This window comes from Diceros bicornis, chromosome 28 (genome assembly GCF_020826845.1).
Source record: "Diceros bicornis minor isolate mBicDic1 chromosome 28, mDicBic1.mat.cur, whole genome shotgun sequence".
NCBI lineage: Eukaryota > Metazoa > Chordata > Mammalia > Perissodactyla > Rhinocerotidae > Diceros > Diceros bicornis.
Genome location: NC_080767.1, coordinates 40,979,202 through 41,003,162, shown reverse-complemented (window position 1 = coordinate 41,003,162; position 23,961 = coordinate 40,979,202). Strand labels below are relative to the sequence as shown.

Sequence of the window (23,961 nt, the reverse complement as noted above, 5' to 3'; positions counted from 1 at the left end):
AGCTTTCTTCTAAGAGTTTCAGCTCTTACCTTTAGGTCTTTGATGCATTTTGAGTTAGTTTTTGTATATGGTGTATTTTGTACATGTCAGTGTCCACATTTTTTCTTCTTATAAGGACATCTGTCATATTGGATAACAGCCTACCCTAATGACCTCATTTTAACTTAATTACCTCTTAAATACAGTCACATTCTGAGGTACTGGCAGTTATAACTTCAACATATGAATTTTGGGAGGACACAACTTAGCCCATAACACGATCATGTGATTTTTTTCCCTTCATTTTTCTTATATGGTGTATTACATTAATTGATTTTCATATGTTGAACCACCCTTTCATTCCTGGAATAAATCCCACTTGTTCATGCTATATAATCCACTTAATATGTTTGATAGTATTTTGTCGAAAGTTTTTGCATCTATATCCATAAGGGATATCGGTCTGTAGTTCTCTTTTCTTGTGATATCTTTGTCTGGCTTTGGTATGAGGGCAATAATGGCCTCATAAATGATAAGGAAGTGTTCCCCTCGCCTCTATTTTTTGGAAGAGATTGAGAAGGATTGGTGTTAATTCTTCTTTAAACGTTTGGTAGAATTCACCGGTGAAGCATTTGGTCCTGGCTTTGCTTTGTTGGAAGTTTTTGATTACCGAGTCAATCTCTGTAGTCATTATAGGTTTATTCAGACTTTGTATTTCTTCTCAAGTCAGTTTTGGTAGTTTGTGTGTTCCTAGGAATTTGCCCATTTCATCTAGGTTATCTAATTTGTTGGTATACAGTTGTGCATAGTGTTCTCTTATCATCCTTTTTATTTCTGTAAGGTCACAGTAACACCCCACTTTTGTTCCTGATTCTAGTGATATGAATCTTCGCTCTTTTTTGGTAGGTCAATCTAGCTAAAGACTTGTCAGTTTTGTTGATTTTTTTTCAAAAACACAACTTTTAGTTTAGTTGATTCTATTTTTTTTTTTGTATTTTTATTTTATTTACCTCCACTCTAATCTTTTATTTTTTGTGTGTGTGTGTGTGAGGAAGATCAGCCCTGAGCTAACATCGATGCCAATTCTCCTCTTTTTGCTGAGGAAGACCGGCCCTGAGCTAACATCTATTGCCAATCCTCCTCCATTTTTTCCCTTTTTCTCCCCAAAGCCCCAGTACATAGTTGTATGTCATAGTTGCACATCGTTCTAGTTGCTGTATGTGGAACGCCGCCTCAGCATGGCCGGATGAGCGGTGTGTTGGTGCACGCCTGGGATCCAAACCCCGGCCGCCAGTAGTGGAGTACACGCACTTAACCGCTAAGCCACGGGGCCAGCTCCAACCCACTCTAATCTTTATTACTTCCTTCCCTTTGCTTGCTTTGAGTTTAGTTTATTCCTTTAGGTGGAAGTTTAGGTTATTAATTTGAGATATATCCTCCTTTTAATATAGGCATTTATAGCTATAAACTTTCCGCTGAGCACTGCTTTTGCTGCACCCCCCAAAATTTGGTATCTTTGGATTTTTTTTTCATTTGTCTGGTATTTTCTAATCTCTCTTGTGATTTCTTCTTTAATCCATTGATTGTTTAAGACTGTGTTGTCTAATTTCCACAGACTTGTGAATTTTAAAATTTTCTATCTGTTATGGATTTCTCCTTTCATTCCACTGTGGTCAAAGAAGATACTGTGCATGATTTTTATCCTTTAAAGTTATTGAGACTTATTTTGTGGTCTAACATATAGTCTGTCCTGGAGAGTGTTCCATGTGCCCTTGAGAAGAATATATATTCTGTCATTGTTGCATAGAGTGACCTTTATATGTCTTTCAGATCTAGTTGGTTTATAGTGTTATTCAAGTCATCTATTGCTTTACTGATCTTCTGTCTGGTTGTTCAATCCATTATTGAAAGTGAGGTGTTGAAGTTTCCAACTATTAGTGTTGAACTGTTATTTCTCCCTTCAATTCTGTTAGTTTTTGCTTCATATGTTTTGGGGATGTGTTGTTATGTGCATACATGTTTATTATTGTTATAAGTTCTTGATGCATTGAGCCCTTTATCATTGTACAATGTGTTTCTTTGTCTCTTGTAACAATTTTTGTCTTAAAGTCTATTTTGTCTGATATTAGTATTGCCACTCCAGCTCTCTTTTGGTTACTGTTTAAATGGAATATCTTTTTGTATTCTTTTATTTATTTATTTATTTGTGTGTGTGTGTGTGTGTGTGTGTGTGTGTGTGTGGACGATCACCCCTGAGCTAACATCCATGCCAATCCTCCTCTTTTTTTTTTGCTGAGGCAGACCAGCCCTAAGCTAACATCTATTGCCAATCCTCCTCCTTTTTTTCCCCTTTTTCTCCCCAAAACCCCAGTAGATAGTTGTATGTCATAGTTACACATCCTTCTAGTTGCTGTATGTGGGATGCTGCCTCAGCACGGCTGGACAAGCGGTGCGTCGGTGCGCATCCGGGATCTGAACCTGAGCCACCAGTAGCAGAGCGTGTGCACTTAACCGCTAAGCCACAGGGCCAGCCCTCATCTATTCTTTTATTTTTAACTTATTTGTTTCTTTGGTTCTAAAGTGAGTCTCTTGTAGACAGCATATAGTTGGATTTTTTTTTCTTTTATCTGTTTTGTCAATCACTGCCTTTTAATTGGGTAATTTAATCCATTTACATTTAATGTAGTTGCTTATACAGAAGCAGTTACTTCTGCCATTTTACCATTTGTTTTCTACATGTCTTATACCTCTTCTGTACCCCAGTTCTCCCAGTACTGTCTTTTTTTTCTGTTCGATAGATATTTGCTATTATACCATTTTCTTCTCTTTTACTATATATTTTTTAGTTATTTTCTTATTGGTTGCCCTGGGGATTACAATTAACAACTTAATTTATAATAAACTACTTTGGACTAGTTTCAATAGTATACAAAAATTTTGCTCCTATATCAGGCCATTCCTCCCTCATGTTGTTATTATTACAAACTACATTTTATACATTGTATGCCCATTGACATAGATTTATAATTATCATTTTATGTGTAGTTGTCTTTTAAATCATAAGGGGGGAAAAAGATGTTACTAACCAAAAATATATTAATGCTGACTTTTATATTTACCTATGTAGTTACCATTACGGTTGTTTTTTATTTCTTCATGTGGATTTGAGTTATTGTCTAACATACATTCGTTTCAGCCTGAAGGATTCCATTTAGCATTTCTGAAAGGGCAGGTCCACTAGCAACAAACTCAGTTTTTGTTTATCTGGGAATGTCTTGATTTCTCCTTCTTTTTCATTTTATTTTATTTTTTTTGGTGAGGAAGATCAGCCCTGAGCTAATATCTGATGCCAATCCTCCTCTTCTTTTTGCTGAGAAAGATTGGCCGTGGGCTGACATCCATGCCCATCTTCCTCTACTTTATATGGGACACCACCACAGCATGGCTTGACAAGCGGTACATTGGCACACACCTGGGATCCGAACCTGCGAACCCCGGGCCGCCACAGCAGAGAGCGTGCACTTAACCACTATGCGACGGGGCTGGCCCCTCTCCTTCTTTTTTAAAAGATAGTTTTGCCAGATATAGAATTCTTGGTTGACAGAATTTTCTTCTTTTAGCACTATGAATATGTCTTCATGCTGCTTTTGGCCTCCATAGTTTCTGATGACAAATAAGCCGTTATTCTTATTGAGGATCCTCGTTCATGATGAGTCACTTCTCTCCTTTGCTTCCAGGATTCTCTTTGTCCTTGTCTGTCAACATTTTGATTATAACATGGAGATGTCTTTGAGTTTATTCCACCTTGGGTAAACTTTTTAAGCTTCTTGGATATGCAGACTCATGTCTTTAATCAAATTTGGGAAGTTTTTGGCCATTATTTCTTAAAATATTCTTTCTTCCCCATTCTCTATCTCCTCGTGGTCTGTAGGTCCCATTGTACATATGTTAGTACACTTAACAGTGTCTCCCAGGTCTCTTAGGTTCTGTCCACTTTTCCTCCTTCTTTCTTCTTTCTCTTCCACAGATTGGAAATTCTCAATTGACTTATCTTTAAGTTCTCTGATTGTTTCTTCTTCTTTTTTTTTAATTTAATTTTTTCCCCCAAAGCCCCAGTAGATAGTTGTAAGTCATAGCTGCACATCCTTCTAGTTGCTGTATGTGGGATGCAGCCTCAGCACGGCCGAAGAAACGGTGCATCAGTGTGCGCCCAGGATCCGAACCTGGGCCGCCAGCAGCGGAGCACGTACACTTAACTGCTAAGCCACGGGGCCAGCCCTGATTGTTTCTTCTGCTTGCTCAAATGCACTGTGGAACCCGTCTAGTGAATTTTTTAATTTCATTTATTGTTCTTTTCAATTCCAGAATTTCTATTTGGTTCCTCTTTATAATCTATCTCTTTATTGCTATTCTCTATCTGCTAATCTCTATCATGATATCTCTGTCTATGAGATATCATGCTCATGGTTCCTTTAGTTCTTTGTACACGGTTTCCTTTAGTTCTTGAGCATATTAACAGAGTTGATTTAAAGTCTTTGTCTAGTAAGTCCAATGTTTGGGCTTCCTAGGAGACAATTTCTATTAATTTTTTTTCCTATGTATGAGCCATACTTTCTTGTTTCTTTGCATACCTCACAATTTTTTGTTGAAAACTGGACATTTTTAATATTATAATGTGGCAACTCTGGAAATCAGATTCTCCTCACTCCCAAGGGTTCATTGATGCTGCATCTATGTGTGGTTGCTGTTGCTTGTTTGGTGACTTTTCTGACCTAATTTTGTAAAGCCTGTATTCTCTGTTGTGTGTGGCCACTGAAGTATCTCATTGATTAGCTTAGTGGTCAGCTGGTGATTCAACAGAGACTTCCTTACATGCTGAGATTAAGCCACCTTTTTCTTGATTGCTTTCCCGGTTTATGTAAACTTTGGACTAGTTCCCAGAGTTCAGATAAAGTTTATTCTGACAGTTTTTGCCAGTTTATTTGCTGTTTCTGTGAAGTTACAGACCCTTGAAGTTCTCTACTCTGCTTTGCTGCCATCACTCAGCCAGTTGCTTTTCAGATCTCTTTGTCTTTGATATTTTTTCAGTTTCTCGATGAGACATTTATGTGTAGATATGCTCTTGTTTGTCCTACTGTGACTTGTGCTTCCTGAATCCAAGAACTCCTTTCTTCCATCTACAGTCATGTGCTGCCTAACAATGTTTCAGTCAGTGGCAGACCACACATACAACGGTGGTCCATAAGATTAGTACCACAGAGCCTAGGTGTGTAGTAGGTTATATCATCCAGATTTGTGTAAGGACATGCTATGACTTTTGCACAACAAAATTGCCTAAGAGACACGTGTCTCAGAATGTATCCCTGTCGTTAAGTGATATATGACTGTATTTTGTTAAAGTTTCACCTATTATCTGTTCAAATATTTCTTCTCCTTCTTTTCTTAATTCTATCTGTCTGGAGTTCCTATTAAAAAGATGATATAATACCTCTTACCTGTTTCTTAACTGAATTTTCCAATTTTTATATTTTATACCTCTTTGTTTTTCTAAGCTTAATTCTGGTTAATTTCTTTAGATCTATCTCTTGGGAGAACTAATTCTTTCTTCAACTTTATCTAATATGCTATTTATCCCTTCCTCTGAGTTTTACATTTCTGTGTAGCCTATACTTTTGACTTCTAGAAGTTCTAGGGTTTTTTCCCCAAAACTTCCACATTTTTTATTAGTCTTTTTTTTTTTTAATAATTTTATTTATTTTTCCCCCAAAGCCCCAGTAGATAGTTGTATGTCATAGTTGCACATCCTTCTGGTTGCTGTATGTGGGACGCAGCCTCAGCATGGCCAGAGAAGCGGTGCGTCGGTGCGCGCCCAGGATCTGAACCCCGGCCGCCAGCAGCGGAGCACGCGCACTTAACCGCTAAGCCACGGGGCCGGCCCTATTAGTCTTTCTAAAAAAGTTATTTATTTTATGTCTTCAGTCATTTTATTGTTTATTTTTTATATTTTTTTAAATATTCATTTATTTATTTTTCCCCCAAAGCCCCAGTAGATAGTTGTATGTCATAGCTGCACATCCTTCTAGTTGCTGTATGTGGGATGCGGCCTCAGCATGGCCAGACAAGCAGTGCATCAGTGTGTGCCCGGGATCCGAACCCGGGCCGCCAACAGCGGAGCGCACGCACTTAACTGCTAAGCCACGGGGCCAGCCCTCTTCCGTCATTTTAAACACCCTTATTTTATAGCCTTGGGGTTCCTTCTCAGAGGCAGGAGCTATGACGAGGGGACACAGACAGGACCATGATGTCACAGGACATCAATGCAGAAAGCTTTCCTGTGGGTGGCAAAGCCAAGAGGGGCCTGGTGCCGTCCTCTTTTAAGCTACCAGAGCCCCAGGAATGCCAGAGACACCTAAACTTAGAGCAAGGATCTCAGGAGACCCAGAGACTGGAGACCTTCCCAGGGCAGCCTTCTCTCCATTATATCACAATGATCGCTTCTTCAAACAAAATTCAATTGTCATTACATAGTAATACCTGTTTGCTGTGAAAAAAACCAAATGACCAAGAAGAAAAATAAACTAAAATCACCCACGATCCTAGTTCCCACATTTAGCGGCCATGACCACACTAACCCAGCTCCCCAGCTCCCTCCCTGACTTGACTGTGGTCCATAGTACTGAGCACCGTCAGGCACACTGCATATTGGACTTATTTATGATAGTTTCTGGGTTCCCAGGAGCATGTCAGCTCCACAGCAGCTGGTGTTTGGCTTGTCCCCTGTCGTACCTGCTGTGCCAGGAAGCAGGAATGGAGGGCACCCCCCCCCCCATCAATACCTCTGGAGCGAGTGAATGGATGAATCCACGCGCCATCTTATAAATGAGTATTTTCACCTCATTCATCCTCACAGCAATCCTATGAGGCAGGTATTTATCTTCCCCGTTTTACAGATGAGTAGACTGAGGCCCCGGGGGGCCACCACCTGTCTTCACACCCTGCCTCCTGCTGACCTTCTCTCTCTGACCACATTTATGCAGCTGCAGCACAGCCCGCTCTCTCTGTTCCCCTGAGCCCCCAGGCGAACCCTTCCACTCTGCGCTCTTAAGGACTTTGCTAATACTTTTGAGCAAATGATCTGCTGCTTTGGGGGCAGGGAAAACAGGGAAGTGAGAAGCCTCATCTCCAAGCTGCACCCCATCATGGGCTCCCCTCACCTTTCTAAGAGAACCAATGAACAAACCTGGACGTGGGCGTTGGCTTCCTCAAACACACACCTCATCTCCCCAACCCAAATGCAGGCTCCTGGAGTGTATTTTGCAGGTGAAATGTGAACCCACATCTGGGTTCAAACCATGGCTCAGGCTAGCAATTTAAGCTGACTGTGCCTCCATCTCCATCTGTAAAGTGGGCATAATAACCCCTACCTCATAGAATTGTTTGGGGATTCAGTGAAATTATGTGTGTGAAGCTCTTGACACAGCACCTGGCCACTCAGTAAGTGGTCAGGAACTGACTGTATAATTAGAAACCTCTGCTCCCCACCCTCTGGAGCACCCTGTAGCCCAGCCTTTGCTTGGCAGAGACAGAAACTTTTTTTTTTTTTCAGTTGTTCTGAAAGCTGATCAGTCTCCTGAGGAAGGACTCATGATAATTAAACTTTTAAGAGACTCGTGTATAAACTATAATGCAATAACTGCTCTGTGCCTCCAAGGGCATGGTGGGTGAAGACTGCATGAGGGAGGACGAGGCAGTTGAGGCCCTGGGCCCTGTCCCAGCCGGAGAATGGCGTTAAGGCTCTGTGCAAGCTTTAAGGCCACGGCTTTAAGGCCCCCTGCAGGGCCTCACGTGGGGGTGAGCAGGGCAGCTGCCTTAGCCGGTGGAGGTCCGGCTGCACTGAGCTTTTCAGATGGAGGCTGGAGGGCACGACAGGTGCACAGAAGAGAAAATTTATTCATTCAGCAAATATTTATCGAGCACCCACGAGGTGTTGGACCCGTTGTAGGCCCTGGGGATATAAAGCCCTGCTCTCACAGAGCTGCCATGCTCGAGAGGAGACAGCCAATCAACAGGCCCAGTGAGTCAGAGATCAAGGCAGAGAGGTAAGCCATGACAGGGGGGGGCCACAGGCCTGGCCTTCTGCACACGTCCCTTCCCCTCCCCCACAGCTGGAGGATGAGGTCCTATTTTTGTTCCCCTTTGACAGATGAGGAAACCTGGGTTGAGGAGATTAAGTGGCTCCACTCCAGGCACTCAGCAGTCCCTGGAGGCCCAACCTCAGTGGCATTGAAACTCCAAGAACCAGAGCCCAGGAAGGGAGAGGATGGTGGCTGGTGGCGGTGGGGGCAGTCAGGGCCACCCCAAGTCCCTTCCCAAGGCAGCCTTGCTTCCCAAGAGGCCCCAGGGAGGGGCCCCTGCCCTAGGCCCGAGGGGGGTAGTTAGCCCAGGGGCTGAGAGGCTCAAATGCGCATGTCTGCCTTACAGCTTCTGGTTCCCAGAGACTTCCCCAGGCTCAGGGAAGGTCACCCCACTGAGCCTCCTGGGCTATGCATGATGAGCAAGCAGAACCCATGGGCCTGGGGAAGGGAGAGGTGGGACTGGGTCCTTCCATCAGAGCCAGGCCCCCAAGGAGGGTCCAGAGTCCTGCCACACTCTGGGGGACTCCTCGGGGCAGCAGGAGGCCCAAGGAGGGTCATCAGGGTCCTGGGCATTCGGTCGGGCCTTGGGCAGCCTGGCTGGTCAGGGGTGGCCTCTGGGTGCACTCCCTCCTGGCGCTGCAAGCTCCACAGCAGGTGGGGCAGCTCTTTGTTGTGGGCTCAGGGGGAGTGAGGCGGGGTCTTTTTAAGTGGTGACGTGGCCCATCCTAGTGGCCAGAGTGCCCAGGATGTCCAAGGGGTGAGACCCAGATGGCAGGAAGGGGACGTAGCCTGGCAGGTGACGTTTATAAACAGAAGTCTGTAAACCAGAGTCCAAACCGGGCTTTGGGAGGGGCACAACCAGGACGATGGTTCTGAGGACTCAGTCTGCAGACCCTCACATCCCACGTGTCCCTTCTCCAACCTTCTGCCACTGTGTAAACTAAAAGGGCAAAGGTCTTCCCCAGCCAGAGCCTTGCCCCAGGCTGTAACAAGCTCCTGAGCTCCCAGCAAAATGACAGTGGGGAGGGTGGGAAGGCTGTGGCCTCTCCTGCAAACTGTGCTTCCCAGAGCCCAGGGCTTTGGCATCTCAGCTCTCTGACATATTGGCTCTGTGACCCAGGGCAAGGACTCCACCTCCCAGAGCCTCAGTTTCCTCACCTGAAAGCCTTAGACAGAACACCTGTCCTGGCTGGGTGTGGGGCCAAATGGGCTCAGCGGAGCCAGCCCTCACTTTCATATTCTAAAGACTGTGCGTTTCTAAAGACTGAGCTCCTGTTCAACCTGAAATAAACTCAGTGACCCCAGGAGCTTGGGATGGGTCCAGCCCACACAAGGAAACTCGACCTTGCAGTTGGCAGGATCAGGGAGCACCGAGGAAAACTTGTTTTTGACGTTTTTATGGGAGTCTAACATACACAACGTGCGCCCACCTCAAGTTACAGCTGGATAAAAATGTACTTATGTGTACGCCCGAGGATTTGCCAACCAAAACAAAGATCCGAAAAGTGTCCACGAGCTGAGCCTTCAAAATACAGAAAAGGGCCCGGGATCCCCGTTATTACCTTCCTGGTACACTCCTGGAATCTCAGGCTAGGGACCTTTGATCTCATTCCTGCCCCTCCCTGGGCAGATGGGGAAACTGAGGCTGGGGCAAGGTCTCCACGCAGAGCCAGGAACATCTCCTGCTCCTCGCCAGCTCTGGGGACTTGGCGCCCTCTCCCACGACAGCAAACTTCGGCGCCCGGGCCTCCGCGCGTCGTGGGGCGAGAGGGAGGCGGAGGGGCCGGAGGAGGTGGGGAGATGGGGGCGCGGCCAAGCGCGGCTCCTCCCCGGGCGGGGCCACCCCTGCGCGCGCGCCGACGCCCCGCCCCTGCCCCCCGCGCGCGCCCCCGCCACGCTAATTAGGCGCGCGGTTTGTTTACAAACACAGGCGCCGGGCAGGTGCGCGCCGCCCGGACCGAGCGTGACCCGGGTTCGAGAGCGGCTTCCTCGGGCTCCGGGGTCTCGGCCGCGCTCCCGCCTTTTCCACGCCTCCCGGGAGCACCAGGAAATTCGCCCAGAGGCGCACGTCCCCCGCGCAGGAGGGAGTGTGGGAGGGCCGCGCAGGCTTGGGCTTGGGGCGGCTGCCCAGGGTCCCCGCGTCGCCGCCTGGCGCCGCGCCCCGCCCCCGCGCGCCCCCCGGGCCGGGCCCGCTCGCGGCCGGGTCGGCGGGGCGGGCGGCGGGCGGGGGCGCGCGGGGCGGGGCGCGGCGCCGGCGGGGCCGGGACATGTAGTCCGCGCGCCGCGGCCTCCCCTGGGCGGCCCCGGCGCGGGCCCGGCCGCGGACTACGTCTCCCGCCAGGCGCCGCGGCGCAGCGCATGAGCCCTGCTCGGCTCCGGCGCGTCTATTATGCTGCCGGGGCCGGCGAGCCAAAGAGGAGCCGGCCGCGCGGGCCGGGAGGGGACGGCCGCCGGAGCCGCCGAGGCCAAGTACGCCTTTCTCTTGCTTCCTTGCGCGCGCGGGGCGGCGGGCGGCGCGGGCGGCGGCGGGCCGGGGAGCGCGGCCCCGTGCGCCCCGCGCAGGCCGCCTGCGCGTCCGGGGAGCCGGGCGCCGGGGCCGCCGCCGCCGCCTTTGTGCGCGGCCACGATGCAACAAAGCGCGGCGGCCGCCCGGGGTCGCGGCGGCGGCGGCGGCGGCGCGGGCTCCCTCTTCTCCGCCCTCCGCCCGCTCCCTCTCGGCCGCCCGCGTCCTGGGCTCGGGGGCGTCGCCGCGGCTGGGGCGCGCAGCCCGGAGTTGGCACGGCCCGCGCGCCCCGCGCCAGCCAGCCTCCCGCGCGCCCTCTCTCACGGAAGGGATTTTTTTCCCCCTTTCCTCTGCCCGCCATCTTTCGAAGGGGGGAAATCGAGGAGGACGCGGAGGGGAAGGTGCACGGCGGCGTCCCGGGCCGCGCCGTGCGCTCCGCCGCCACTTTCCCCGCGCGCCCCCGCCCGTCCTGGCTCCCGGCCGCCGCGGGGGCTCGCGCTAGGACCGTCTCCACGGCAGGGGCGGGGGGCGAGGCCAGGCCTGGGCCCCGGCCTTGCGCGGCCGCCCCAAGAGCCGGCGGCGTGGCGTGGGGGCAGCTTCCTCCCAGAGTTAGGGGCCCGGAGCTGACTTTGAGCCCCTTTGAGTTGTTGGGTCGTTGCAGCCAGGCCAGAAGGACAGCCAGTTCCCGTTTTGAAATTAGCCTGAAAAGCGCTTAATCCGGGCGAGGTCGAGGTGGAGCGGGAGGAGCGGGGGTGCTTTGCCTCTTTCCCACTGGGGTGGGCACCGGTGTCACAGCGTGGCACCAGCCTACCCGGGGAGAAATGCTCACCGAAACCTCGAATGTCCACATGGCCCTGGTGGGCTCCCGTGAATCAAGCTGGGGACTCGGGGGACGTCCCCCTCCTCTCGCCACCGGTTGCTCATACGGGGTCAGGACTGGAGTGGAGGCCTTGCGCGGCCTCCTTTCCCTCGGGGCCCTGGGGCAGTTTTGGAAAGATGGAAGTAGGGGCACAGGACGGGGTCCGCTAGGAGACCCACCTCGGTCGGGTCCCGGTCCATCTTGTGAGTTCCATCCTTTGGGCCCAGTCCCCAAGTGTCCTGCGACACTTCATTTTGGCTGAAAGCTTTCTCCCCAGAAGTGCGTAACTGGTGTCCCTCCCCCACAGGTTAGCTGGGTTACTGACTGCAAAGGTAATGGGGGGGGGTTGTTTGTATCAGTGGTCTAGCTAAAGGTTGGAGGGGCGGGAGGAAAGCAAGCGAAGGAGTCGTTCTGGCCCCTCCTCTTCATGCTCCCCCCGCCCCAGGACGGAGAAGAAAGTTTTCTTTTTACTCCCCTGTTTTGTAGGCTTTCTCTCTTACTTTTTCCTTTAAAAAGGGGGTTCTTTTCCTGGGTCCATGGAGTAGCTCTGGCAGCTCCTGAAATCTATGGAAAGTCGTGTGGTGTGGCATGCCCCCGGGGAGTACTTTTGGCTTTCAAGGGGGTCAAGTAAAGGTCTGAACTCGTGCAAAGGTCAGTCTTCAGGGGTTAGGGACCTCCCCCACCACCACCCTGTCCTCTGGCAGCCGTGAATGCAGCCTCTCACTTGCAAGTAAAGCTGTGTGTTTGCCCTTGTCTGTCTTGAGGCCTTGATGTGTGCTGGTGGTTACAGATCAGGAAAGGGGGGGCACATGGTGTTCCTGGACAGGAGGCCATCCAGGCCCGGGCATTCTCTCTGACCTTTCTGGTAACCTCGGGGGCCCTGTGCCTCGGCCCCAGGTGTCTGGAAACCTGCCTCAGAGCAGCTCCTCAGAGGCTTAGATCCAGTCCCAGTCCTGCCACGGGGCGTCCAGGGAGGAAGGATTGAAACCCTTTCTCGAGTGGACGGTCAGGGCCCTTCTGATTTTTGTTTTGTTTTTAGAAAGTGGAGTAATTGCTCTCCTGCGACAACAGCTCGCACATGCTTCGGAAGTGAGCTTTGGAGAAAGGACGGGATTTGTAAACACTCTGCTCCCGCCTTTGGCTCGGGAGCAGTTGTGGGCAGAAAGTGAAAGTGGGGGGGCAGGCACGTAAAAAGTGAACCGCCTGGCTGGCTGCTGCGGCCAGCGGCTCCTTCCTGTGCCCTCTTCCTCCAGGTTGGTGAGTTGCCAGCCACCGGAGCCCTGTGCCCAGCAAGTGGTGAGCTGCACGGCCACTTCCTGGTTCTCGGGGGCATAGCTTTCCCTTGGGAGCGCTGGCCGGCTGGCCCGCAGCCCCCGGAGTGGAGCACTAGGTACAAACTAACAGGACGCCACCTCAGTGCCCGGCCGAGGTGTCTGTCTGGCTTTCTGTCCACCGCTGGTGGGCCCCCTTCCCTGTTGGTCCATGGGGAGCTGGGGTCGGGTCAGGCGTGGGGACCCACACAGACCCAAAGCCCACCCTCCCCGAGCAGCTGCAGCTTGGAGCCTGAAGCCACTCTAGAGTTTGCTGGATTTTCAGGGCAGTTCAAGCGGCTGGGTCAGTGGTGTGGATCGTCAAGTAGCCTGGTCCTTTTTCATCCCACCGACTGATGGCTGGGCTGTAACCGATGGGACCCTCGGGCAGGCCCCGTCTAGCTTGCCTCTGCAGGCTGGTGCCTAGTTGAAGTGTTGTTTGCTTTAACAAGAGACGGTAGCGAATTATGGCAGAGAGCAGCACCCTGCTCGCTGCGTACTCTGGGTGCCCCGGCGACTCAGGTCTGCTTAGGAGCCGTCCCTCCCACCCACCGGAGGCTCTACCCGCTTGATTCAACAGAGGAGATCAGGAGGTGTCACAGCAGCACTGGGCCGCCTGGCGTGTTTGGTCAGGGGTCCTGGTCACTGCCTAGGTGCCCAGGTGGTGCCTGGCGTGTCGAACCTTCTCAGCATCCACGTGTCCGTGAAGCCCTTGGGCACCCGTCCCCCTGCCCCGGGTACCTGTGCCTCCTGCCATCGGCGGAGCTTGGGGACTCTTAAAGGCAAAGTGTCACGTTTTGGGATCATTCACAGGCTCGCGGTTTACACGTGCAGTCTGGCTCCTCTTGACGCGTGTCTAGTGCAGAGATACTGGGAACCTGCGTGTGTGTGACCAGGGGCCTTCAGCTCTGCTGCTGCAGGGCTGTGGGTGAGAGCTTATTTCCTTCGCCAGCTTTTAAGTATTCTGTAAGAGAATCAGTTCTCAGTCACCTCTTCTTTAGGCCTTTGTAACCTGGAGTCAGAGCCAGCCGAAAGACGTGCTGGGGAGGAAGCCCCCGTCCCCCTTGCCGGGGGTCCCTGAACTCCTGGGAGGGTTGGTCAGAAGTTAATGAGCTGCTGGGAAAGTGCTTTTCTGGCTCCTTGGGAAATGTCGCACTGGGGTGCAGCGACATGTGGGGTGTCTCCTGGTCAGAGTTTTCCACGTGTGATTGGAAGTTGGGCTTGGTAGCCGGCGTGACAGCAGTTCCAGAAGTGATGTTGAGGAGTGTGATGTTCAGGAGGGTGCCGGTGGGGCTGGAGTGGGGGTGCCCGTCACAGGTGCTAAATGTCATGAGAAGCTGGGGTGAGGGGGGCCCAACTGAGGTCCCCCATAGCTGGGAGCCTCGGACTTGGGGGCAGGAATGTCCTCACCTCCCGTGAGGGCTGAACACGGAGCCTGGCTCTCAGGTGACATCGTCGTGGACACGGCTGCCCACGTGCAGGAGCACGTACGCAGCACCGAGCGCATTTGCAGCACCAAGCGGCAGGACCCTGCTCGTGTGGTCCCAGAAGGAAGAGGACCTGGGGTAGGCCCTCCCTGTGCAGTGCGGCATGCCAGCGCTGGCATGACAGTGTCGCGGGGCGGTGGGGGGACACGTGGGTGCAAAGGGAGAGAAGGGGCGAGTATGAGTCTGCAGGAAGGGAGTGCTCTCCAGCCCCCAGCTGACCCCCATCTCTCGCACTGTCAGATGGAGCCCTGAGAGCATTGACGGGCACTCGCGATGCCCGCCCAGTGCCAGGAGCTGGGCGTTAAGAGCTTGGGCCCTGCTGGCTGTGGACTCACAGATAAGGCACACACCCTCTCTGTGCTCTGTTGTCTTAGCTGCCTCCGGGCTGTGGCCGTTTGTGGGTGTGGGGTGGGGAGACACAGATGACCATGTGACTGTCACCTGGGCTGACAGAACCCACCTGTGGACTGGTCACAGGGGCAGAAGGGGCGACGGTGAGTCGAGCCTGCAGGACGTGCTTGGGCTGTAGTGACACCCCCCACTGGTGGATGGTATTCTCAGTAACGGTGAGACAGGTGCCCAGCCTCTGGGAGCCTGTGGGTGGGCATCGCCAGCCCAGGGGGAGGCTAACCCCAGTGGTGGGCAGCAGGGCAGGGCCGCCTGGCTGCACTCCCTGTGTTCGGAGAGGGTGCCATTCTCTCTCCAGGGCCTTGAGGCTCCGGGCAGCCTTCCCCAGGGCAGGAGGGGATGTGCGTGTGTGTGTGTGTGTGTGTGTGTGTGTGTGTGTGTGTGTGTGTGTGTGTGTCGGGGGGCCCATGAGAGCCTAACAAGGCCCTGATTTACCCAGGCCTGGACACTCCTGGGTCCTCCTCTGGGCTTGTGCCTCAGCCTGCCCGTCTTGCTGTTGATCCCCAGAGGCAGCTGGAGTGAGGGGTGGGCAGGGCCAGCTACCTCCCAACATCGGGACGGGGCTGTGGCCTGCGGTCCCTACATCTCGGCTCCGAGGCCTCGCAGCCCCAGGCCTCTGCTCTCTCAGTCTCATTTCCCATCTGTGAAGTGGGACAATAGGGTAAGAGGTCTCCTGAGGCCCACTGCCAGGGGTCCGAGGATGAGGCCTGGCAGGAGGAGAGAGACTTGGAGGGGACGGCCATTTCCTTGGCCGGGTTTGGAACACAGTGACTGGTACAACTTGGTGGTTTTCTCCTGCTCAGGGTTGCTGATGCACCTGCATTGGGCTGTGAGTGGGAAGATGTCCTGTTCGCAGGGGCAGTGATGGGACAAGGGCTGGGCCTGGTGTAAGTCTGGACCCCACCACTGAGCAGGTGGATGGTGAGTGGATGCTACGATGAGCAGATGGCCAGATGCTCAGGAGGTGCCCCCCTCACTCTGTACGATCTGAAGGGGACAGGTCTAGAGAGGAAAGTCGAGGCCGTGCTGGGCAGACATCTGGGCTTGGCGTGGGGAGAGTGGGTTCGGAGCCCTGTCACGAGCGGCAGTGACCTTTCCAGACTCCTGTTTGTGCTTCTGGAGCGCGGTCCCTGACGGCCCAGGGTGGTGGTGGTCTGTAAATCGTGCACGGTGAAGACGTGGGTTTGGTTCAGCGTCTAAGAGGAGAGAGGCTCTGGGGCGCGCCCGGCTCCCTTCCTGCGGTGGAGCAGACCAGCGCCGTGGGCAGCACCCAGCACCAGGTCGACTCCATTGCAGCTTTGTTCTAGAAAGTACCAGAGTCAGTGGAGCCACAGGCACGCGAAGCCTTGGTGCACACGGGACCGCCCCCACCCCCATAAGTGTGCATGCCCAGCTGACCTGTAGCATCCTCTGCAGGGCAGACTGACCCAGAGAGGATGGCCTCCCCTTGCCTCTCCTGGACCAAGTGTCACACTAGTCACACCATCCTTCTCACTGTGTTCCCTGAAGTCATTCCCCTTCAAGCTGTGGGTCTCTTGCACCTCCCAGTCCCGTGGAGGGATCATCAATGCAACAGGTGGCCTGGCCTTGGGGAAGTGCCCTGCAAGGGTGCACGTAGGGGTCACTGGGGCTTCCCAGAGGAATGACACCAGGTTCTGGCCTGCCAGGTATCTGGGCCAGAACTCAGCATTTCTGAGAGTAGGGTGGAGGTATGTTTCTCCCCACAGCCTCCCGGGGCTTTATACCCAAGAGACACTGCTGCTGTAGTGTCTGTGTTCTTTCTGTTGATTTTCTTGGGGGGAGGTTGAAAGGCGGGTAGGGACAGAGCCTCGTAGAGGTGAGGAGTGCGGCTGGCCTGGCCCCCACGGGGAACAGTGAGCCCCGCTCAGCAGGGCTGGAGACGCCCGCTGTAGCTGGTGTCTTGGGGGTCCGGGTTGAGACTGACATTCCAACAAGAAAGGAAGCCGTCAGAGGCTGGCTCCCCGAGCTGGGTGGGTGGGGCAGAGAGAAGGTAAGACATTAGGACAAACTGGATTGAGAAAGCGTGGGGAGCATTAGGTGCTCGGTCCCCAAGGTGCCGCCGGGGCAGAGCCAAGGGGACGTGCTGGGGCATCAGGAAGGGGACCACGGCTGCAGGTCCACGTGCAGGCCAGCCAGTGCCTTAGGACAGTCCTGGAGGAGTGCCCCACACGTTGATGGGACTGGGCCTGCCGTGGTTGGGGTCCCCTGCTGTGGGAGAGCAGGTGTGATCTAGACACAAGGTGAGCTCCGGGCCGCGGTGCTCCCGGCAGAGGCCACTCGGTGGCAGCCATGGTGGCACTGCTCCCTGCCTGGACAGGGTGTGCATGGGCCCAGAGTGTGCGCGGTGGGTGGGAGGCGGCGGCCAGCAGGTCCCAGCGGGTGGTGGGCCCCCCTGCCTGTCCACCCTTGCTTGGAGCCCCCCGCAGGGCTGCCCTGGGCCCCCTTCGCTGGCCCCACAGATGGAGGCAGTTGGCTTCCTCTGTCACTGATGCCGGCCCTGCCCTCATGGATCCGGTTTCCTGAGGCCTGGAGGGCTAGCCCGGGGTGGCCGCTGGTCAGCGGTGTGCTGCAGAGGCTGGCCTGGCTGCCTGGGGGCAGAGGAGCTGGGGTGGCCGCCCTGAGCCTGGCCCTGGGGTGGCACTCGGCTCCCTGTCTCTGCAGGACTGTGGTGGGGTTCCCAGCCAGTGGCGGGGAGTCTTTGATGTGGAGTGGATGGCCTTGTTCAAGGCCCGGCCCTGCCTCTTTCTGGCTAGGTGACCTTCTGCCCCTTCACCTCTGAGCCTCCGTCCCCACCTGGAAAATGGAGCTCGCGTGACCCCCAGCAATGCCACGCCAGGACAGGGCACAGGAAATGGGGCTGGAGTGTGGCAGTGGGGCCCCAGGGGCATACAGACCCTCTCGGGGAATGGAGAGGAAGCCCACCCCCACCTGCTCAGGAGGCTGGTGTTTGTTGCTGGTGTGCACGGTGGATCTGAGCAGGGCAAGAGGGGAGGCCGAGGCGAGAGTGGGCCCGGCCCCTTCTCCCTCCCCGGGCCCTCGGACTGATATCAGGGGGCTCAGTCCCTGGCTTGCTTCCTACCTCTGACCACTCCCTCAGTGTTGGTGCCCCCCCCACGTGCCTCCTCTCCTCCCTGGACATACCACAGGGTTCCCCCCAGACCCTCAGACGCCCCCAGGGTAGGAGCCTCCTGAGGACCCCCACCCCTCAGTCTGCGTCCTCTTCAGACCCCTGCCCTTCAGTGGTCCAGGGCCCTGCCTACCTTTCCCACCTCATCCTCCCCCGTGGCTGGAGGTACTGGTGAGTGAGCGTCTGTCTGCCCCTCCATCCAGCACCTGGAGGCCCACATCCCCCCACCACCCCTCGGGGTCCCAGCTGCCCAGGAGGCCCAGGTGTGCCGGCCTGCGGTCCTGCCTGTGGTTCGGCGCTGTGGTGGGAATGCCGGTGTTTTTCCATAGTGGCGACTGGACAGAGGTCACCACTCCTTCCCATTTGTTCAGGGACCCTGAATAGCTTTGGACCAGAGTGTCTGCCCTGATGTGTTCCTCTGGGCTGAGCGACCTGCAGGGGTCTGGATTTCTGCATTTTATGTGGGATTCCAGTTCTCCGTGGAGGAAGGAGGGGGGTCCTGGAGGCTCGGTCCAGGATCTGGGGAAGGGGCAAGAGAGATGGCTCACAGCCCGCACCCCACAGCCCGGGAGACTGGGGCCACCTCACCTGTCCACTGGCGTGTGGGAAGCGGGCTGGGCGTGCTTGGGGCCCTCCCAGCAGGCCAGCCTCTCCTGTCCCTCAAAGGGCAGCACCGAGCCCCTCGTGGAGTGGAGCTTGTGTAACCTGGGGTCAGGCGGGGGGGACGGGTCAGTGTCCCCCACCCTCCCCTGCTGGTTGCCTACTTTGGAAACTTCCCGTTTGACGTTCTGGGCCCTTCTTCAGGATCCCGCCAGAACCCCAGATCTCTGGGTTTTTGCTTGGTGTTCGAGGGCTTTTGTGGTTTGTCTGAGTTTCCGCTCTGGGCAGTTTCAAGATCTTCTCGTGTCACAGGCAGATTGTCTCTTCACTCTGACTTTCACCCAGATTGGCAGGTGCTGCCTCTCTGTCCTGGCGGGCAGCTCGCGGGAAGGAGGGGAGGTTCTCTGAGCCTCAGTCTCACCGCTGAGACACCGAGCTCCATCCCTGCCGTGCATAGCCCAGAGTCGAAGGGAGCGCCACGTCCCTGCAGGGCTGCGATGAGGCCGGGACGGTTGCCCGCGCAGGGAAGCGTCTGCAATAAGTAGCAGTCTGCAGTGACGCGGCTGCCAGCGGGTGCCGGTTTGTGGTGAGCGCCAGACGCCGACAGCCTGGGAGCAGATGCTGAAGGCTCCTCTACCGCGGGCGGCTTTACAGTGAGGTTCACTGCCCCTGCATTACGTGTACTTACAAACCTCAGGCACTCGTTCTCAAGACTGGTTTCCAGCCCGGCTGGCGTTAGGTGCACCTGCGGGCTCTGAGGCCGCTGAGGTCAAGCTGCACATTTTGCTCCTGTGTGTTTATCCGCAGAAGACGAGGCTCCCCCGTCCCCGGTCCCCCCAGGGGCAGGTGGGGGTGAAGAGCAGACTTTGCAGCTAGTAGATTTTATATTTCTTGTGTCTAATCTTAAGGTGCTGGGGCCTTTCGGGTACCCACATTTCCCCACAGTCCTGGGTTATTCTACCTGACCTGCCTGCCACGGGGGTCTTCTTCCCTGCCAGGTGAGGGGCATGGTCATGTCCCCCGGATCTCACAGCTGCTGCGGGGGTGGGGGACACAGGGTCCTGAGCACTCAAGGAAAAGGGGGATTCACCCTCTTCCTTTTGGTGGCATAGGGGCTTTCACATGTGGGCAGGTGGGGGCACAGTAAGTAGCCCCCAGGGTGCTCAGCTTCCGCCCTGAGCATTCCTGGTCCTGACTCCTCCAGACCCCCACTCACTTTCAACCCCCCATCACTGAGAAGCAAACTTCAGACATGTTTCATTCATAAGACTTTCAATGCCTTTCTCTAAAAGATAAGGGCTTTTAAAAAACTGTAACTGCAATACCGCTGTCACCCCCAAAGTATTAACATTGAATCTGAAGATCATCAAATAGTATTGAAGTCAACGCCCCTCGGTTCACTTTTCAGCAAGCGTTTCTTGCAGACTGGCTTGGGGCGCTGGTGCTGGAGTCCGGGCGCCACCAACCACCAGCCCTCGCCCGCCCCTCGACTGCTGGACCACGAAACGGGGCCAGCTCCGGCCTGTCCTCCCTCCATGCAACATGGGGGACCCTATGGGGGGTTCCTGGGCTGGGCACAGAAGTGGTCCCCAGCGACCGGCAGCCTTCCTTGTCACTGGGCCACCATCCTCCCTCCCAACCCCGACACCAGAAAGCTCTGCGGATAGAGCCTTTTCCCTAATTCTTTTGCAGCTGCTCACAGGCTGTCTGTGGTCATTATGTATTCTCAGGAGGAACATTCGATGTTTCCCTGCATAATATTGTATTTGATTTGGGATGTTCTCTCAGACCCTGGGGGTGGGGTATGTGTGAGAGACGCCCCCCCCCGACACACGGGTTGGTTTCTGAAACTCGCCGGGTCCTGAAATCCAAAAGGCTCTTGGTGCCAACACACCCGGCTCCGAGGAGAGACAGACGATGAGCGGCGTCCGGCTCCGGCCAGCCCTGCGAGGCCTCAGCCGTGGGCCTGGTGATGGCGATTGCTCCCGGTCCTTTCACTTCTGGTTGCTGGCTGCTCGTGTCCTGAGTGGGATGGGTGCTGGGGCCTTAGGGAGGTCAGGTGTTCCCAGCTCTCAGCTGTCTGCGGGGGAGCCCTGGTTGCCAAAGGGCCTCCGCGCCCCCTGGAGGACAGCGCCTGTCCCGAGAACCAGCGGGGCGCCGTGGTGAGAGCTCTGAGTGCCTTGGGCCTCGGTTTCCCTGTCTGCATCCAGCGCCCAGGAAGTGCTGCCATGGGCTGACGAGGGACCCTGAGAAATGGGGTCCCAGCCAGGCTTTCTCTTTTGTGACCTCCTCCTGGTGTCCTCACCCAGCCACAACAGGGTTGGACCACGGGATGGAGCTGGACCCTCTGCCGCCCCCACTCTGAGTTTGCCTTTGTTTCCGTCGAGGAGAAGGTGGTGGAGGTTCTCCGGCAGTGCATGCAGGACCAGGACTGGGCGTTTCTCTTCAGCCTGGCATGGCTGAGGGGAGGGGCTGGGACATCCCTTGTTCCCTCAGACCCCAGGCCTGGGGGGCTGAGCTGCTGTGGGAGGAGCAGGTGTCCCCTTGTTCTCTGGTGGAAGTGCTCCTTCTGTCTTCGTGTATGTCCTCTCTTCTGCCTGGTTCCCAGCTCCTGGCCAGGTCGGCTCAGCTGGGCGGATTGAGGCTTTCAGCCAGGACCACGTGGAGCTGGGAGGGGAGTGAGGGCTGGTTCTGGTCCATTGGGATATGGAGGCTGGGAGAGGTGGACGGCTGTGTTTGTGTTGGGCAGACATGTTAAATATCTACACATGCTGGGTCCCCTCCCAAGCGTGACCTCGTTTTGTCCACATGGCACCCAGATGAGGGTGACCTTCGGGCTCTGGGCCCGTCCTCTTGCTGTGCTGCGTCCCCTCCCCAGATGGCTTCAGAACCAGGGATACCTCCTTTCCTCCCAGCCCAAGGGGCCAGTGTCTCCCAGCTCTCTAGCCCTCAGCCGGGATGTCCCTGGCCCCCCACGTCCTTGTGGATGGGAAGCCGTGACACCTCATCTGGTCCACAGGGCGGGGCTGGGGGCACTCGATAGGTGACGGCTGTGCTGGGCACTCTTCATTTTACGGCTGGGACCCCGGGCTCAGGGAGGTCAGCCAGGGAGGGGGAGCCGGGGTTTGAGCCCTGGCGTGGCAGACCCCAATGGGCGCTCCTCACTGCCCTTCTGCGCAGCCCTCTTCACGTCTCCAGCCAGCCGTTAGACTCAGGCCTGGGCCTGTAGGAGGGCCGCTGCTGGCCCGGGCAGCCCCTTCCCAGGCTTCTCACCTGGTGTCCTTGCCGGCAGGTGGCAGCAGGGCCATCTTGTTTTTTAAGTGACTGGGACCTCTCGGCCCGTGGTCACCTGTGTTGCCAGGAGCCAGGTCAGGAAGGCACAGGGTCCTGGGCTTATGTCCCCGAATCCCCACACGGGTGGGCCCAGGAAATACCCTGAGGATGGAGGAGCCTCAGCTTCATAGTCTGTGCAATGGGCACCATGAGTCTGACCTCATAGGGTCACGTGGGTGTCTCACCCGCAGCAGAGGTGAACGGCTTGTGGCCGTGGCTGACCACCCACCTTTTTCTTGGTGTTTTCTCCAGTCTGCTAACCCCGGCCTCATCCAGGAGGGCAGCCAGTGAGGTCTGGGCTGGAGTGTGGGGCTGCAAGGCACGGTGTCAGAGCGTGTCCCCCCCACGGGGCGAGGCGAGCAGGTGGGTGCTGGCTGATGGTGTCTGCCCTACTCTCAGACCCGTCACAGGGCTGTTCCTGAGAACTCCGGGGATCGCCAGGCACTGTGGGGGACAGGCGGGCACCCTGGGCGTTCATGAGACCACGGGCACTGCAGGGGGTCCATGGGGCACCCCAGGAGCTGGAGTTGGGCTTTTCCACGCGTCTTACCTTCGTCTTGTTTTAAACCTCCACGTTGCTTTGCAGCTTTGTCCGTTACTGATTTTCGCTTCAGGCCTGAACCCCGTGAGAGGGTCAGCTAGCAGTCTGAGTTTTCCTTTCTCTCTGGAAGCAGCATTTGCCTTCCTGGTCTCGAAATGTGGCCCTGATCCCCCACCCACACGGGGGCGGCTGACGGACAGCACAGCTGCTCTGCGTGTCGCCAGCCCAAGCGGCGGGAGCCGTGGGCGGCCCGCCCGTGGTTTCCGTCTCTGGGCTCTGCCCTGACAAGTGAGCTCTCTTGGGATTTTTCGAGCGGTCTGGGCGATGCGGGAGTGACCGACTGGAGCCCTGTGGCTGGCAGCCCTGTTGAGGGCCAGCCCAGACGTTGGGGGTGTTGCAGCCCTAGGATTTCCCCCTCAGGGAACGCTCTGGGCTGCTCGGGGCAGCGTCCCCAGGCCTCAGAGGAGGGCAGACGGGCTCCAAGCCACTGGGAGCCTGGGCTGACTGAGGCGGCCGTGGTTGGTTGGTTTGTGTTTGAGCATTTTTTCAAAATAGAAATTAATCCTTTACACTCTTCTCTTTTTGCAAACATAGCATGTTCCACAAAAAAAAATCTGCCCATTCAGAAACCCAAGCAGAAAGTGACAACCCTGTTCTCCCGGGGTCCCAGGAGATGCTTCTCCATCACCTCCCTGCCTCCTGGTGGGGACTTCCCAAGTCGGTGTGGGTGTCCTTCTTGTCCGTGTCTGTGACGGTCCGCGTCTGTGGTGTCGGCACACAGACATCTTCTGGGTTATTCAGTGTCTGTCTGGTTGGAGAGGCAGCGAGGGGAAGGCAGGCCAGGCGCCCGCTGCAGCTCTGCTCGCCCGAGACTCGTCGTCTGCTGCGCTTTGAGGACAGGCAACTGTGGACGTGACCAGCCCTCAGCTTGGGCTCCGTCTGAAGGGTGAGGATGTGCATGCTCCAGCAGGGAGCAACGTGACCTCTGCACTCTTCCCCGACCCTAGAGGGGACAGCTCGGGGTGGCCTGTGCAGTGTTATGGTCAGGGAGCCCATCTTTTAGCCTGCCTCCCTCCCTTCCTGGGGCAGCTCTGGGAGCCGGGGGTGTTTTCCTGCTGGAGAGGGGTCCTGCCCATCCAGAGCCGGCATGGCTCTTCCCGGGAGGTGGGTCCTGGCGCCTGGGATGGAAGGGGCTTGTGGGGGGCCCCAGCCTCTCACGCTCTGGCAGCTCTTCCTTCCTCCCTGTCGAGCTGGTGCCCAGGCTTCCAGGGACAGAGCACAAGCCAGGAGGCAGCTGTGAGGCCAGGGGAGGGCTGCCCCGCCTGTCTCTGCTGTGGGGGAGGGCCGTGCGCCGCCACCCTGAGGGAGGACACCAGGCCCCCACGGTCATCCTCTTGTTTTTGCAGGGGTCTGAGAGCGTGGGGTGCCCCCCGCCCCATTTCAGTGGAGGTGTTGGGGTGGCATTCATGTTTGCAGAAGAGAAGGGGGTCCCGTCACCGTGTGCAGCCCCCGCGGGTTGTGGGGCATCCATCTGCAGGACGCATGCCAGGAGTTCTTAGCTCGTGTCCCCTCTAAGCCTCACAGACCCGCTGGAGCTGGCGGTGTTTCCCCTGGAAACAGGCAGCTGGGTTGTCTGCGTCATGTGGGATCACCCTGTA

General features: G+C 55.5%; 1 protein-coding gene across 3 annotated transcripts in view; it reads left to right on the top strand.

Annotated features, from left to right (window-relative positions):
* The first annotated feature begins 10,499 nt into the window (after positions 1–10,499).
* The window catches only part of BRD3 (bromodomain containing 3), a 37,267-nt gene continuing 23,805 nt past the window's right edge, over positions 10,500–23,961 (top strand). For 2 of the 3 annotated variants that reach the window (XM_058524431.1, XM_058524429.1), the window contains exon 1: positions 10,500–10,583. The gene's annotated coding sequence lies outside the window, so the exon portion shown is untranslated. Of the gene's footprint in view, positions 10,584–11,960; positions 12,128–23,961 lie in introns of those variants that run through there. The other variant, XM_058524430.1, reaches the window with a different exon arrangement.